This window comes from Echinops telfairi, unplaced genomic scaffold (assembly GCF_000313985.2).
Source record: "Echinops telfairi isolate 266 unplaced genomic scaffold, ASM31398v2 ScPeMD7_4;HRSCAF=17, whole genome shotgun sequence".
NCBI lineage: Eukaryota > Metazoa > Chordata > Mammalia > Afrosoricida > Tenrecidae > Echinops > Echinops telfairi.
The window spans coordinates 41,355,832-41,372,322 of NW_022103900.1; the positions used below are offsets into that span (position 1 = coordinate 41,355,832).

At 41.5% G+C, this 16,491-nt stretch overlaps 1 non-coding gene across 1 annotated transcript; it reads right to left on the reverse strand.

Moving 5' to 3' along the window:
• Positions 1 to 5,997: 5,997 nt before the first annotated feature.
• On the reverse strand, positions 5,998 to 6,160 carry LOC115872879. Its single transcript, XR_004048087.1, has one exon. It is a non-coding gene; the product is annotated as a U1 spliceosomal RNA (small nuclear RNA).
• Positions 6,161 to 16,491: the final 10,331 nt, after the last annotated feature.

A 16,491-nucleotide genomic window follows, 5' to 3' on the forward strand; every position in this document is an offset into this window, starting at 1 on the left:
CAATATTGCCACTTTAGGCTTGAATTTTCTCTTGAATTTGTTTTTTGCGGGGGTGGGGTGGGGGGGGTTCTTCCTTTTTGGTTTTCTAACTCTAATTCTTTGCAATTTCATTCTTGAGCTCCACTTTGAAATTTTCTGTTCAGCTCTTTTATTTCATTATTTTTCCATGTACCTTAGCTATTCTAAGATTAAGAGCAAGTCCCAGAGTCACTTCTGACATCCATACTGGTCTTTTCTTTCTTTATTCTCTTCTTTTTTTTAAAACCATTTTATTGGGAGTTAGTACAGATATCACTTCATTCCATAGTTCAATCACATCAAACACTATTGTACAATTGCTACCATAATCAGTTTCAAAACATTTTTTTTCATCTTGAACTCCTTGACATTGGCTACCTTTTTACCTTTGGCCCCCTCCCACTGTACCCCACCGCTGAAACCCTTATTCTACCTGCTGTCCCAATAGGTTCATCAATCCTGGATTTCATATATGACAAACAGAAAAACATATAACACAAGCTCAAGAGGTGACCCCCAATGACATAACACATCTGAGATAAACCCCAATATGAACAAGCAAAAACAAAACAAAACAAAAATACAGAAAATGTGGAAAACCAGGTCAGGCCTAACATGCCTCAGAGGGTGGAAATCAACTGACAAGGTTTTAACCATTCAAGTCAGGTTTATGTTTTTGATCTTCTGTAGTCATTTCTCTAATGCAAACTGTTTAGTAACCACTTTCCTCCCATCCCTCTATTCTGTATAGAGGGAAATCACCAGAGGCTTATTTCCTATGTAGTCCCACAAATGTATCTTGGGCTCCTACTCTTAACCATAGCCTTCTGCAAACCAGATTCTGGCAAGTTAGGCTCTATTACTAATCCCTCCTTCGACTTCAGAAAATATGATTTACAGTTCTTCGGTGACTGATGTTGGTGTGCTTCTTCCATGTGGACTGAGTTAACATCTAACTTAGAGGGCTGCTTGTTTGAAAAAAAAATCTTTAAGACCCCAGGCATTATTTTATTTGATAACTGGGCATCATCTAATTTCATCACCACGTTTTACTATAGCACCCATATTTTTTGGGTTCCCTTTCTGAGAGCAAGTATCAAGCAGGCCCTTGATGTAAGAACTAAATGTTCTTATATGAACCTTTGCGTTCTTCATGTATGATTTCCTGCCACAGCTCATCCAATCCTCTGTCATTAGTGTTCAATGCATCAAATCTGTTCTTGAGATGTTCTCAAAACGCAGGTGGGATAGACTCAAGTTGATGTTGGCTCTTGTGGACTTATTTTCATTTCCTTCAGCTCCAACCTGAGCTTACATATAAGCAATTGATGTTCTATTCCATTGTTGGCTGTTGGCCTTGTTTTAGCTGTGGATATTGAGCTTCCTCATTCTCTCTTCCCACAGATGTAGCCAATTTGATTTCTGGAAAGTCCACATATATACTAGATGTTTGTGTTGTTGGAAATCCAGTTTCAGGGAGTCTAATCATCTGAGAGCCTCCATCAGCAATCAATGGCAGTGAATGAAGAAGTCCAAGCTGCACTGAAGGGATTAGCTAAAAACAAGGCTCCAGGAATTGATGGAATGCCAATATAAATGTTTCAACAAGCTGATGAAGCACTGGAAACATTCACTCAACTATATCAGGAAATGTGTAAGACAAATACTTCACCATCTGACTGGAAGAGATCCATATCTGTACCCATTCCAAAGAAAGGTAGCCCAAAAGAATGCATAAATTATAGAGCAATATCCTTAATATCACATACAAGTAAAATTTTGCTGAGGATTGCAACAACAATTACAGGAGTATATTGACAGGGAATCCCCAGAAATTCAAGCCCCATTCAGAAGGAGTTGTGGAACAAAACATATCATTGATGATATCAGGTGGATTTTGGCTTAAAAATAATATCAGAATGAGCTTTACTTGTGTTTTATTAGCTCGCAAAGGCCATTGGGAAAGGGAAAGGAAGATGGGATTTCCACAGGCCACAGTTGGTGTGTGGAATGAGATTTGTTTCTCACCACACAATTTGGCATCATCTTAGGTTTCCAGGACTGGTTTGCACACTTTACCAAGTGTGCTTCTCAGGTTTGGCTCGAGCACCCCAAATACATTGTAGAAGGTTTAGCAGCATCACTAGCTTATAACAGTCCCCCAATAGTTACAACTTAAAATGTCTACACACATTGCCGAATGTTCCCTGGGATCAAAATTACCCTGGTTGAGAACAACTGGGGCACAGACCAGGAGTGGGTGTCTTATTATGTGTTGTATATTCTACACAATTTTTGCAGAATCAGAATGAAAGTAATGTGCATTCATTCTGGGGACTTGTCTTCCTCTGACCACTACTGGAGTCTAATTTTGTGTATGATGTGTGTGATGACAATACAGACCACAAAAAAGCAAAATACAGCAGATGCTGGTGCTCAGCGGGCGCTTTTAAGTTCTTTATTCTTCAAAAGGACAGGGTTTCCTTTTTTTGTGTGCTTTTGGAACTTAATGTTAATTTAGTTCTGGTCTTTCCTTAAGTACATTACCATCTGGCTTCAGTGGAACAAGGTTCCGTATTAATTAAAGACCCAAATTCATCCCACAGTTTCCAAATGTCTTGCTCTGGTCATTTTTTACTCACATGAATACTTTTGACAAATGGATTTGAGAACAATTATTTTTGCCTTTCAATGCGACAATTTTTGAGATTTGGACTAGAATCAGAGAGAAGTCTCTGATTAATTGACTCTAAATTGTTTGGGCCTTAAGAAACGCTGAAAGTCAAAAATGTTCCAAAGTCATATTATTATTCTTTTTAAAAAAATATCGCATATACTCGTGTATAAGCCGAGTTTTTCAGCACCTTTTTAATGTAGTTTTTCTGGTAAAATTAGGTGCCTTGGCTGACATTCGGGTCTGCTTATACTCGAGTATATACAGTAAATAATTTTATTTGGGGCTCTTACAACTCTTATAAGGATCCATACATCGATTGTATCAAACACATTTGTAAATATGTTGCCATCATCATTTTCAAAACATTTTATTTCTACTTGAGCCCTTGCTTGGTCTCAGCTACTCTTTTTTCCTCCCCCCACCCCTTTCATGAACACTTGATAAATTATAACTGATTATTATTTTCATCCAAAGTCATAGTCTGAGAAATAATTTCTGAGATATGTTTGTCAAGATTGACAATATTGGGGTGGAAGAGGGTAACCAATTACAAGAATCTAGGTATGGCCTCCTCCCTGGGGGATGGGCAGCAGAGAAGAGGGCAGAGGGACATGTAACTTGTTGCAAAACTATAATAATTTATGAATTATGTAGGGTTCATGGGGGAGAGGGGGAATAAGCAAATGATATTAAGGGCTAAAGTGGAAGGCAGGTGTTTTGAGATTGATGAGGGCAACAAATGTGCATATGTGCTTGACACAATGGATGTATGCATGGACTGTGATGGAAATCGTACGAGCCCTCAATAAAATAATTTTAAAAAATAGGATGACATTTCTATTTCTAATTGAGATTTCCCAAGAAATGGACATAGACAAGAGAATATTTTATAATTTTCCTCATATTATTAGTTTTAAGTATGGTTTCCTCTTATCTGCAGGCATTTCTGGTACCTTGGGAGATATAAAATCACATAAGAAGTTATCAACCAGAAAGGACTATTCAACAATGTATGTATTATGCCTACATAATCACCTAAGAGACCCTACAGGATAGGGCACTTGAGTATAAACCCCACCCCTCACAGCCACTGAAAACAAAGGGCCACTTCCGGTTTCAGATTGTGCAAGGCCTCCTACTTTGCTTATCATAGACTTCTTCCATATGAAGTTGGTAATTAGTTTTTCAATTTCTTTAAAGAATAAAGTTGAGATTTGGATGGGAATTGGGCTGTGTGTTTGTAGATAGCGTTAGGTAGTATTGACATGTTCACAATATTATGTCTTCCTATCCATGAACATGGGGTATTCTTCCATTTGTGTAGGTCTCTTTTGGTTTCTTATAATAATGTTCTGCCTTTTCACTTGTGTGGATCTTTTGTTTTGGTGGATGTGTCCAAATCTACAGGCCTCCCTGTTTTTGCCTGGCGCAATACATAATCCCTGGAGGGTAGGGGGCATCACATCATTAGAGGAAGTGGGAGAGAACTAGAAAAAAAAGAAAGTATTATAATAGAAGAAAATGCAAAATCTGAATAAAATAAAATAGAGTATAAAACAATAAATTCTTTAATAATCTTTTTGTCTCTTCATGTATGACCTTTTAAAAAATATCATCCCACAATTTATTTGTTTTTTAGTCATTAGTGTTCCATGTGCTAAATCTATTCTTGAGATGCTCCCTAAGTTCAGATGGGATATACTCTAAGTTATGTTTTGCCTCTCATGGTTTTGTTTTTGAAAATACTCTCCCTATTTCTACAGATTTAATACTAGTCCGCTCCGACCTGGAGTTTCCTTCCTAGTGCAGCGAGTCTGCTACGGCTTCAGGTTACCTACAGACCTGTCCAGGAATAAAATCTCTGTACCCTTGCATTGAGCCAAACTTCCCATCCCAGCTACTCTCCCTGTTCAGGTATCCTGTAGCTCACTTTCACCTAATTCCTTTAAAGAACTTCTTCTAGAAATTAGGAATACATGCTTTAAAATACAAATATCCAGATTTACCTCTGTGGGGAGGCATGTGGGGTGTAGGGGCCAGGAGGTGAGTTCGGTGGACAGCTGGATCACTGTGGGACTCCTTCAGCATCTATAGGACGTGTGTTTGAATGGGGAGGGGACTGTGTTTTCAGAATTCTGAGTCTGCCAGGCTTCCGTTTGAATTTTCAGTTAGTTACTGGCTTCATCAGTCCCAATTTGCTAAGATTCTGAGTCTTTAAAACTATTTCCTTTTTGCCCTTAATTCAATTCAATTAGTTTTTACTAAACCTCTTATGTTTTAGGTGTCTTCTGGGCCTTGGGAGTTATTCTGGGGGGTGAGGTAGACCTGGGCTCTGTCTTCGTGGTGCTTGCCTCCTCATAAGGGGGGAAACCTTACTGTAATGTGATTTGTGGAAAATTTGGCACTTGGACTATAAACTAAGTTCTATAGGAAATAAATCCACCCAGGTGTTTGCCAGACCTGGTCGGGTCCAGGTGCACATTCTGGTTGTTGGCTACATTCTTTTTGAGGACTTTATTATTGTGCTATCTCAGATCACAGCAGGTGACCAATGTCTTTGTTATTCATGATGGCCTCACCCTTCCTCTTTAAAGCACTTGCGCCTTTTTTGTTCTTCTAAGGCTGAACCTTCTCAGGCATAACTGAGGGAAGGCATTAATTGCACTTTGTTTTCTCATAAGCTCCTGGGAAGAGCATTCTAATCCTTCAGGAGAGATAAATCTGTTTATCTGCCTTTGATCTACTCACCTGCTCCTAAACCTGCTCAGTTATCCTCAGATCTGCACTGGCACTGCCCTTAGATGTCTGTGTGCCTGCAGTCCTGTGTGGACATTTGCTTGCAGGCAGCACTTGCAGAGCTGAGGCACTGGAGACGGGATCGGATGGCATATGGAAACAAGGAGAACGCATGCCAATGGGACTCATAATAGTAATTAATAGACAGGATAATGATAACCTAGAGACAGTGGCAGTATACTTGAAAGAATATTCTTTGGGTGTATTTTTAAATGTCCTAGATGAAACAGGAAGATTGAGCCTTTGAAGATATAAAAGAGATCTGAAAGACTGGTCTGTGATCAAGGTTAATTTCACCCATGCTGGTAATATCCACTTTGTTTCTACATTGGCACGGTTGGCCTATTGAGGCATTTATTTGCTGAAGTGATGAAAATAAAAATGACAATGTAGAAAATAAGATGAAAAGGACATACTGAGGGGCCATCTTCTCTCTCAACTGGGCAGCATGCTCCCTGTTGTCATGGCAGTCATGTGACTCCCCCCCCCTTTTCTCTTTTTTAATTCAGGGGAGAGCGCGAACGCAGCCCCCCACTACCACAAATTATGCAGTCGAATTTCCCACATTTGGGGAAATCGCAGGGTCAGCACACCTGCAGTGCAATGGATGAGCCTCGCCCTGGGAAAACCACCTTCCTTATCATGGTGTCTCCCCTGCCAGGTAAGTATGAAGTCACCTGACTTGTGTGGGCCCTGCTGTCCCAGGTTCTAAGGGGCCACACTGACTGTGCAAAGATTTTCAGACCCACCTAGGAATTGAGGGTGTATATCTGACTCCAACTCTGTGTCCCACTCTTTGATAAAACTCAGGTGTCTTCTACTGCTCGATCAATTCAAACTATCATCACAGTTGGATCAAATGATCTCTATCTTCCTCTCTGTTTCTGTCTCTCTTTCAGAAGTTTGACATTCATTCCACTCTCTCTAACACTGAGATTCTGTTCTCTTATTGCAGTCATGGCTTCATGCAAATGCTTCCTCCCCTTACTTGCCCAGAGCTGGGCCCAGAACAAGAGCAACGGCTTCTGTGTTAATGTCCCTGAACTTGGTCTTGGCTTCTGTCTGGTCCTGCTCTAGTCTCCTAACTGGTCAGAGCCAGATCATGAGCTGAACATCAGGATCAGTCCCTGATGCCTGTGGCTGGGTCCTCTAGAGCTTGAATCATGTCTTACTGTCTAATGCTGCTATACTGGGCCGTTGGGCCATTTAAAAACCTTAGCAACCACAGAAGAATGTTGTGATGTATACCTAGCATGTCCTCTTTTGAATCCGACTTGAACTTTTAGGAGCTCCCTGTCAATGTACTCTGGAACCATCTTTGAATTATCTTCCCAAACTTTAACTTGCATATGATTTTAATATTATTATTAAATTCCTGCATTCTGCTGGATCACATTTCTTTGGATTGGGCACAAATATGTATCTCCTCCAGTTGACAATTTCTTTTTACTGGGCAAATATGTATCTCCTTCCAAATTTCTTGACATAGACTAGAAATGTGTGAATGCTTCTAGTGGGGCTGATATGCTGAGTGTAATCTTCCCCTCTGGTTTTCTAATTCTCGGTCTTTGCACATTTCTTGATAATGTTTCTCTTTGCCTTCTTGAGCTGCCCTTTGAACTTTTCCATTCAGCTCCTTGAGTTCCTCCGTCCTTGCATTTGCTCTGGCTACCAGATTACTAAGAGCAAGTTTGAGAGCGTCGATTGATATTCACTTTGGTCGTTCTTTCCTGTCCTCTTAAAGACCCTTGCTCTCTACATGACTAATAGTCGCGATATCCTCCCGCAGCTCACCACGTCTTCTGCCATTAGTGTTCAGTGCAGCCAATCTGTTCCGGAGATGCTCTGAAATTCAGGTGGGATAGACTCAAGGGCATATTCTGGCTCCTGTGGACTTGTTTTCACTTTTTTCCCCAGCTTATCATGAACTTATACAAGAGCAACTGATGATCTGTTCCACAGCCAGCCCCTGGTCTAGTGTTAGCTGCTGCTATCAAGCATCTCATTGTCTCTTCCCACAGATGTAGTCAATTTGATTTTTGTGTGTTCCTTCTGGAGCAGTCAATGTGTACGAACGCAATGTTGAAAAAAGCTATTTGCTATGAACAAGTCATTGTTTTTGCAAAATTCCATCATATGATCTCCAACTTTGGTTCAATCACCAAGGCTGTACTTCCCAGCTCCTGCTCCTTCTCATTTCTAACTTTTGCCTTCCAATCGCCAGTAATTCTCAATGAATGTTGATTGTTAGGTTTCTCCAGTGGGTGGGGAATACCTGGGTTCTTGGTTTCACAGGAGAAAGAATTCACACTGAAGCCTGGTTTGTGATCCAAGTGGGTTTTTATAGAAGACAGAAGAAGTTTCAGGTTTTACACGAGCAAAAGGCAGGAGAGTAGCTGGAGAGAGCGGAGGTCTCAAGTTCCGGCCTTTAGGGGCTTCAGCTGGGAGGTGTGGTCAATAGTACTGGTCGATCCCATTGGCTGGCCTAGTTTGGGTCAACCCAGGGGTACCGCCCACTTGGCCTAGTATGCCCCTTAGCATTTGTTGGCTTCCAACTTCCTGTAAGGCAACGGTTCTTGCGACCCCTTTTCTTGTCAACCCGGCCTAACGGAGATCAGCAGTTTCCAAATCTTTGATGCATATTTGAAAAGAATGTACTTTTATTACTCAGGTAAATGATATTTGTACACATTTATAATACTAGGTAAAATGTTAAAATTTTAGTGTTTAAAGCATATACAGATTACATAATTCAGTTAATCGATAATTCTTACTTTTAATGTCATATAAATTTGCCCTCGCTTGGAAATGATTGAACAAACCCCTGCTTGCAACAAATTATTACATTCACTTGCTGTACATGTAGCCTTTAAAATATTAGAATAGGGTTTCAAACCTTTTCTTGCACTAGCATAAGGCTAAATAAGAACTGTATCTACCTAATCTGCCTTACCTATAAATTCTAATAGCACTTGAATGAATCTCATTCATAACCTGGGAACTGTCAGAATAGTCTACCGAACTTTTTTATTGATCTATTACTTTCTCGGAAGATCATGTCCAGTCTCAGACTATTTCATATTTGTCTGCTGCTATGCATAATTCTGAACACTCTGGCTTAGGGAAACAGATTTCCTAGTTCCTGAATGACTGCTGTATCTTTCTGGTGGATTATAATTTATACCATGCAAATAGCAGTGCTGTTAGAAATTATTTATTTTTCAAATGTTGAATTTTAATTTCAGTGGTGCCTCAGTACCTGAATGAAAACCCACTCCATGGATTGATAACATTCAGCATTTATTTATACCATGTGGTGGTATGTGCACGGAGAAGGGGACATCTGTTTCATCCCTTGTCTGGATTCCCACATGCATTCCCAGACCTTTACAGGCAGTGAGACCGTTGCAGCTCCGGCCTCTGAGCAACTTATCACTGTCCTGAAATGTTGAGTGTCTTCATGTAAACACAGAAGGTACAAGAGAGCTCAGAACCAGGTCAACCTCTGAATAGTTTCTGAGCCCAGTACTTTTCGGCCTGGAGCTTAGCTGTCTCTGCCCTATGAGGTTCCAATTTGGCTGCAGCTCACGCTTCACAGAGCCCACAAAACGTCACATTCATTTTCCTTGCTAATTCTCCCAGCCAGGGCTACTACTTTGGCACTTCACTTATTGAAGTGTGCTTCAGTTTCCCTAGAAGTGTATGACATTCATTCTGTAAGGCCCTTTATTTTACTCCAGTGAAAAGCAGACACAGTTCACTGGAGAGTATCAGAATTGGCCCTGGATGTTATTTTTGCCGAAGCAGGCACTGGGGAAGGCTGCTCCTTAGTGGTTCAGGAATGGATATTTATAAGCCTGCTTGAGGAGTGATGCGAGATTAATTACTCCTATTATATGAAGATGGAATCTTTCCAGACTCAGCAGCATGCTCCCAACAATCAGCCTGAGAAAATGCTGTGATGGAAATGAGACAACACTAATCACATTGCATGTGGAATAAGCTCAAATGAAATAATGTTTTTTTCTTAAAAACAGACAAAATAGTATGTTTATTTTTATAAAGTATACTTGACCTCAGGCCTGACATCCACAGCTTCCCCCTCAAAAAGTGAGTTGAAGCAGATATTTCATAAGGGTACTTGATTTGGGGAGGATAGTTGAGTTTCCCTACGAGCAAGCTCTGAGACAGAGGTCAGGGTCAGTTGTGTCCGTAGAAGGTCTCGAGAGCACCTGGAGATCATTGGGTGAAGCAAGCAGGTGGGGATTTCCTGCTGATTTCAAGGTTGGCGATTCAAACCCATCCTGCAGCTCTCAGAATGAAGTCATCTGCTTCCGGAAGTTTATTGTCTTAGAAAATCCTTCGGTGCATGTTTCTTTTGACCCGTGGAGTCAACATGAAGTGGTATAGACACAACCACAGGATTTGGCTTTTTTCCCCCTCTTCTTTCTTTCAGGTGGCCCTAGTGATGAAGAGATGCTGATTGTAAGGAGAGGAAGCCACCAACGCAGGGCACACTGTGAAACTTGATACCACAGGGGAAAATTAGGATATAATTCCAAGTAACTTAAAACTCGGTAGAAATGGCATCACATTCACACCTCTGAATTATTCCTGCTGGCCATTTGAGGGGTGAGGGATCTCTGGTCTTTATGTGTTAATTCCTTTGGTAGTGGGGTTTTGTGTCAACGTGGCGGGGCTGGGACTTTCAGTTGTTTGGCAGCTGAGGCTTCCCCTATGTGATCTAACATAATGTAAACAACCATAGTGCAGTCTGAGGTGAGTAGCAAAACATTTGTGAGAGGATCAAAGAGTTCAGCATCCTTACTCAGGTCCCAGCATTGCTACAATTAAAAGAAAGTTTCCTCAGGGTTGTGGCTTACTCCGGTTAAGGGAAACTCTGTCTCTGTGGGAAGACTTGCCCCTTTCCTCGCTGGCCTTGATCTTGCATATGTTCTCCAGTTCTTGGATGCCAATGGTTCACCATATTGTGTGCTGACCCTGGGAGTTATTAGTGGCGTGCCATAGTGCCTGCCAGCCTTGGATTCAGTTGAGTCTGTAGCCATGAGCCTGCTCTATTGATCATGGGCTGTTCTTCTTCTTCTATAAGCCTGGTGTCTTCCTGCTTATTGGTTCATTTTCTTGTTTCCTGTTTCATCAGCCCCAGCAGCTACATGATCAAGAAAAGCCTCAATCTTGGCATTTGACCCATAGACTTGAACCAGACTGTACTAAACGGCTGCTATAATTTTGTGAAATACTTACTTGATATAAATGCCCTCCTTTATATGCACATATAAGCATCACTGGTTTTGCTTCTCCAGAGCCTAACTCAATTCCCAAGAGTAAGTTTTTGAGGAAGACTCCTGGCCCAAGTGGTCTGAGCACAGGTACCTTTGAGCACAGGTACCTTTCCTCAGTTCCAGAAAAAGGCCCTTTAGCACAGATACTGGCGGTTGTGTTGGCTGCTTTACCTGCAGAAAGCAGTATGAAGCTTTCTGAAAAAGTTGGGAATAGAACTAACAGGGTCAGTTGGCAGAACACTGGTCACAAGACACTATTGTACACCCAACTTTGGTGAGCAGCTACATAAGAGAAACAAATCGTTTCTCCTCATTGGGAGGAAAGAAAAATGATGAAAATCTAAGGATACATCTAGTCCAGTAGACAAATGGGACAGGCAAACATTAGTCTCCACAACCCCAAACCAGAACTAGATGGAGCCTGCGCTGGTCTTTTCTTTAAAAATATCACATAGAGTGGGAGGAAAATGAGGAACAAAATCCCCAAACCATAAAAGAAACTAGATTTTCTTGTTGGATCGAGACTGATGGTGGGAGCCCTCTAAAACTGTGACCCTTAGTAACTCACCAGGCAGCTCTGTAACTGACCTCACCCCTGGGTTAGAATAATCAACCATTTAAGATCAAAAGGGCAGCATGTAGCCAAGGGAAACGTTCAGAAGGTAAGGACAGAACGATGAGGAAGCAAGAAGCTCAGGAAGGAAGTGGGAGAAGTGATAGTGCGTGGAGCAGATTACACTGTATCAGTGGAAACCAATGTGTACAGAGTATTGAATGTAAGCGTGATGATTGTGTAAACCTTCACCTAATCCATAATAAAAAAGGTTTTCTTAAAAGCACACATTTTTATCTTCATAAAAAGAAAAAACAAGATAATGATTTTTCCTCCCAGAAATGTTTTGAAGTTTCCTCAGAGTCACAGTAAGTGTAAAATTAGACCAGGCCCACAAGTCCCTTACTTGAAACTCCTGGGGTTAGATAGGTTTCCGAAGTCAGAAGTTCTCATATTTTAGAAAAAGTACATGCATGTGTCATCTATTGTCACACACGAAACCTACAACAGGGTCTGGGGCCACAGCAGTAGTGAAACATGTTAAAGGGAAACAGGAATGTAGAATACATACAGACACTATACATAGACCTATGTCAGCTCAGGGCATGTTTTACTGCCCAGTGAGATGTGAAAAACTTCAGTTTCCAGAGTATTGTGAAGTTTATAGCTGTGGAAAAGAGACTATGTGTTTGAAATTACTGTCACTGTGACTCGGAGTAGTGGCTGGAAAGGGTGGCCTTGGAAAGGTGAAGGGGAGGGGCCCAGCAGAGCGGGAGGCAAAGGCCTAGGCAGTGGCTTGTAGGGTGGGAGCACAGGCAGGGCCCAGAAAGACTCCATCAAAGGCCCATTGTCTGCGTAACCAAGACTACTCTGGGAAATATACACAATGGGGAAGCCAGGCCTGCTGGGTGGGAGGCAGGCGACGGTGCTGGGCTAGATAGAGTCTCATAGAGTCCACGCCATTCAAAGGCTCAGTGCCTTTCAGAGAGCTGTCTGGGACTTTACATTTGCATTAAAGGACATGGGCATTTGGGCAGAGGGTCAAATCACTCTCTGGAAAGAAATGGCATTATAGATGCTGCTGCTAATGACAGCCCTGGAGAGCCAGTCTTGCCAGGTCTGGCCTGCCCCTCTTGTCCAATACCATCTGTGCCTGCTGCATTTTGTAAAACCAGAATAGACACGTCTTCAATCATGGAACCTCCCCCTCTGAATGTGAATTTTAGCTATTGAAGAATACATCACTTTGAAATATGCAATGGGATTTAAAATGAAGACTTTTAATGGGTCACATTATTTCTAAATCTTCTTTACTATACACGAGGGTGAGTGAAAACTTTGCTACAAACTCATCAAAAGCTTCATCAGACTAAAATATGAAGCTTTGTTCCTTCACTAGAGCTGTGTGCTTCTGAAAGCTGTGATTCCATCTCTCTACGCCTTCTTCTACCTTCCACCTCAGACTAGACCTTCTTCACTTTACACCACATCCAGATGGCGGGGGCAGCCTTGAGCCACTCAAATCACGTTTCTTTTAAATTTCTTTATGTTTGGGGGAAAATAAGATCTGAAGTGTCAATATCAGGGCTGTAGGGTCCATGGGAGAAATACTGGGCTTTCTTTATTATTTCCCAGGAAAAAGGATATTTTATTGATGCTATAATGTAACAGTTGTGGGTTTGTAAAAATTGTTCTTTGGTTGTAGTTTTTAATAACATTGAACATTTTATTTCTCTAACAATTTCTCAAGCATCAGTTTCTAAAGAACAAAAGTCTCCAGGTTAATATACAGAAGCACCTTAGGGAATTACTGCAAGATGCCACTCTGCCAATATGGACCTTCATCTTTTCTTTAAAACAAACACGCACATAAATGCAAAACACCCAGAAGGCAGGCAGGCAGGCAATTGTCTCCAGGAGCTAGCTGACCTAAAACTGCGGCATAAGATGAAGAGAAGAGAATGACACACTTTAAAAAGCCAAATCCCATCACCAAAGTTTCCCATTGTTAGGACTCAGTGGAACAAACGGAGGATAGGATAGTATTTGGAAATCCGGCTCTGTGTTGAAGGGTGAAGGCATTCCGACTCCCCAGCCCTGTTCCTGCAGATTCCTGGCAAATTCTTCTTCCAGTGTCATTTTGCTAGCTCTTCATGTCTGTCTCCATTCCGTTCCTTCTTGGCTGTGTTCCTCGTCGAACTCCTTTAGTTTCACTAGCAAGTGACACTGCAGTTTACACTCAGCAGCTGATGTGGTTCTCAAACACTGGCTTCACACAGCTGCTGAGGAGCCTGAATCTGATGTTCATGCTTTCGATGCTGAGCCACTCTCTTATTTTTTCTGTCTCTTTACTTCTTGAATAGCAGACGGTTCAATTTTCTCGTGGTTCTGGCGTGGCTGTTCAGTTGATTCTCAAACTTGTCTCAAACACGGCCATTCAAGTCTTGGCTTCCATGCGCTGAAAATCTTGGGCAAGACTGGGCTTTCTACATAATCGAGTTACAGTCTCTGAAACACACAGGGGGTCGCTATGAGTCATCGTACTTGAGGCCAGTGAGGGGGTAGATGTAGGGCTTTCCAACAATATGACCCTAAAATAGACTTTGCTATCCTTAAAAAATGAGCAGGTTTATTTTTGTGATGGAAAAAAAACAAATTATCAGTGCAAATTCTTACCAAGACAGTTTTCAATTTTCTTAAAATGTCTTTATAGTAACCCCCCTTAGTCATTCTGAATTCTTTGAGAAAAATCTATCAAGATTACCCCTTTGGAGTAAGATAACAATTAAAAACAAACAAAGAAAAAACCAGTTGACTCTCCCCACCCCTCTAAAAAAAAAAAAAACCCTAAAAAACTCCACAACAAAAATACCTTCTGAGCATACCACTCTGCCTTGCATTTAACTGGTCCAGCAAATCCCCTCTGAAGGCACTGCTTTGATTGGCCCTTTGCTTTCAGAAGGGCCCCTAACAAGACTAAGATGAGTACATTAGTGATAGAACTTAGGTACAGCCATCCACTGATTGCAGACATGTTTAAACATATTTTGTTTGGAATAAGCTCGTGTATATGAATTGGAACCCTACTAACAATACTTTTTTATCTATCATATTTTATATCTCATTTTAATAGAAAAATTGTAAAGAACAGGCTATCCCACCCCCAAAGCACCCACAAAAACAATAGGCTTGCTTTTTAAAGAAAGGCCCTATTGCTTCCATGAGGACTGGTGGGAGGGACGATGCTGAGACCTTGAGCCTCTGTCTCAGCTGCCTCAGCTCCGGAAGGTGGGGCCAACAGTGGGTGTGTGTTGTTCAAGTCCAATCATGATGCATTTTATCAAAAGTACACTTTGATTTCAAGCTTGTCCATCTTATTTGGGCATTTGCTTGGCATTTCATATGCTTCTCAAAGGCAACCAAAATTAAAATACAAATAAAAGGGGCCTTCAAAAAATTCATGGGAAAATTCCATTATCTTTTAATTGCATTTTATCCATGAACATGGATTGCTTATAGAGGCCATTAACATTCACTCTTTTTATACTAATAATATATGAATGGAATTAAACACTTACTCTCTCCAGCCACCTGTGGTTCCCTCTTCTCTGGGCCAGAAGTGCTCTTGTCTGCCGTCTCCTCAGCTCTTAGAATGAATGGAGTCAAGGTTTATAGGTCTCCACGTGAAGGTTTTCAGACCTCACCTGATCACAGCCAAGCAACAAAATGCTTTTCTTAGGTTGTAGCTGTTGGCGGTGTTTCCTGGATTGCTCAGTAAATCTCTTTGTGTTTGGTTTTGACACCTGGTTTCAGGGAGGGAACCAGCAACTCTTAGTGTTGAAGCTAGGCTTGGTCACACACATAGTGACTTTTCCTGATTTTCTGTTGACAGCAGGCCATGTCTTCCAGGGCTATGGAGAGCATACCCATTTTTAATTTATATAATTCACCATTGAGCAGAACTGGGGGACCAAGTACTTAAGAGACAGTCTTTTCTTTAATATGGGGCAAGGATGGGAATTGGGGGAAGAACAGGAGACAATGGGGAGGTGTGAGCAGTAAAATCCTGGGTTTGGTAGTCCTTTTGTAACCCCTGATGAAACCCACTTTAAGCAATTAATTCCACCAGAGAGAGAGAGAGAATCAACTTTGGTACTGGGTAGCTCTCCTAGGACAGTGATTTAGAGTTAGCACACTCATTGGTGAAAATTTATAAACTTGACTCCATAAGCCATCATCCAGATATTCAGCTACCTCTTTTTCTCCCTGTATCTGAAGTGCCTGCCTTCCAGGAAGTGTTAGATATTAACTTGAACTCAGGTCCTATCTGGCCAGGCTTGAAAATTCATTATCTGACCTTATGGAATGCCAGTGGGAAAGTCTCATTATTATACAAATTCATGGTTTGGCTTGTCGACTGTTTATTTCGTGAAAATTGAGTCTGGAAATCGAAGTTCTGTTGTCTGCAAGGAGAAATTAGAAAGACGATAGTAGGAAAGAAGACCAGGGATCCGGCGGAGGGGCTGCTTACTGGAAGAGGCATTGATTACACCAAGGTGCCCTTCATCACGCCCCAAACGATGCTTTAGGGCAGGAAGACCATCTAGAGCATCTCACAATCACAACTGGATTGGATTGGTGACACCAGCACCGATACTGCTGAGATGCATTCCAACACGTGTTTTCAGGACTCCATGACAGCGTTGGTTCTAGAGTAAGTAGTGACTCTCACACAGGGAAGTAGGCTCTAGACTGGCTGACTAGGTAACTCCCCAGAATCTCTCCTGGCTAGGTTCAGGCTAGTGTCTGTGATGGGAGAACATGGAATGGTGCCAGTCCATATCACGCACATCTGACACTGTCAGCCAAGCCCGATTCTCTGTCGTTCTGGGGTGGCAGAAGTGAGCAGACAACTAGGACCCTGCTTTCAAAATATGGAAGAATTTGGTCAAAATATTTCTGATAGTAATTCGCACTATATAGAAATAAAAACTAATAGTATAACTTAGAATGAAGAGAGATTAATTGAGGGAAGGAACACTTACTAGCTCCATTAGGGACCACCTTTGACAAGGTGATTCTGGAGATAACACTTTGTGGTAGTTACATAATCTCGAGTCAACTTGTCGGTACAGTGAACCCTC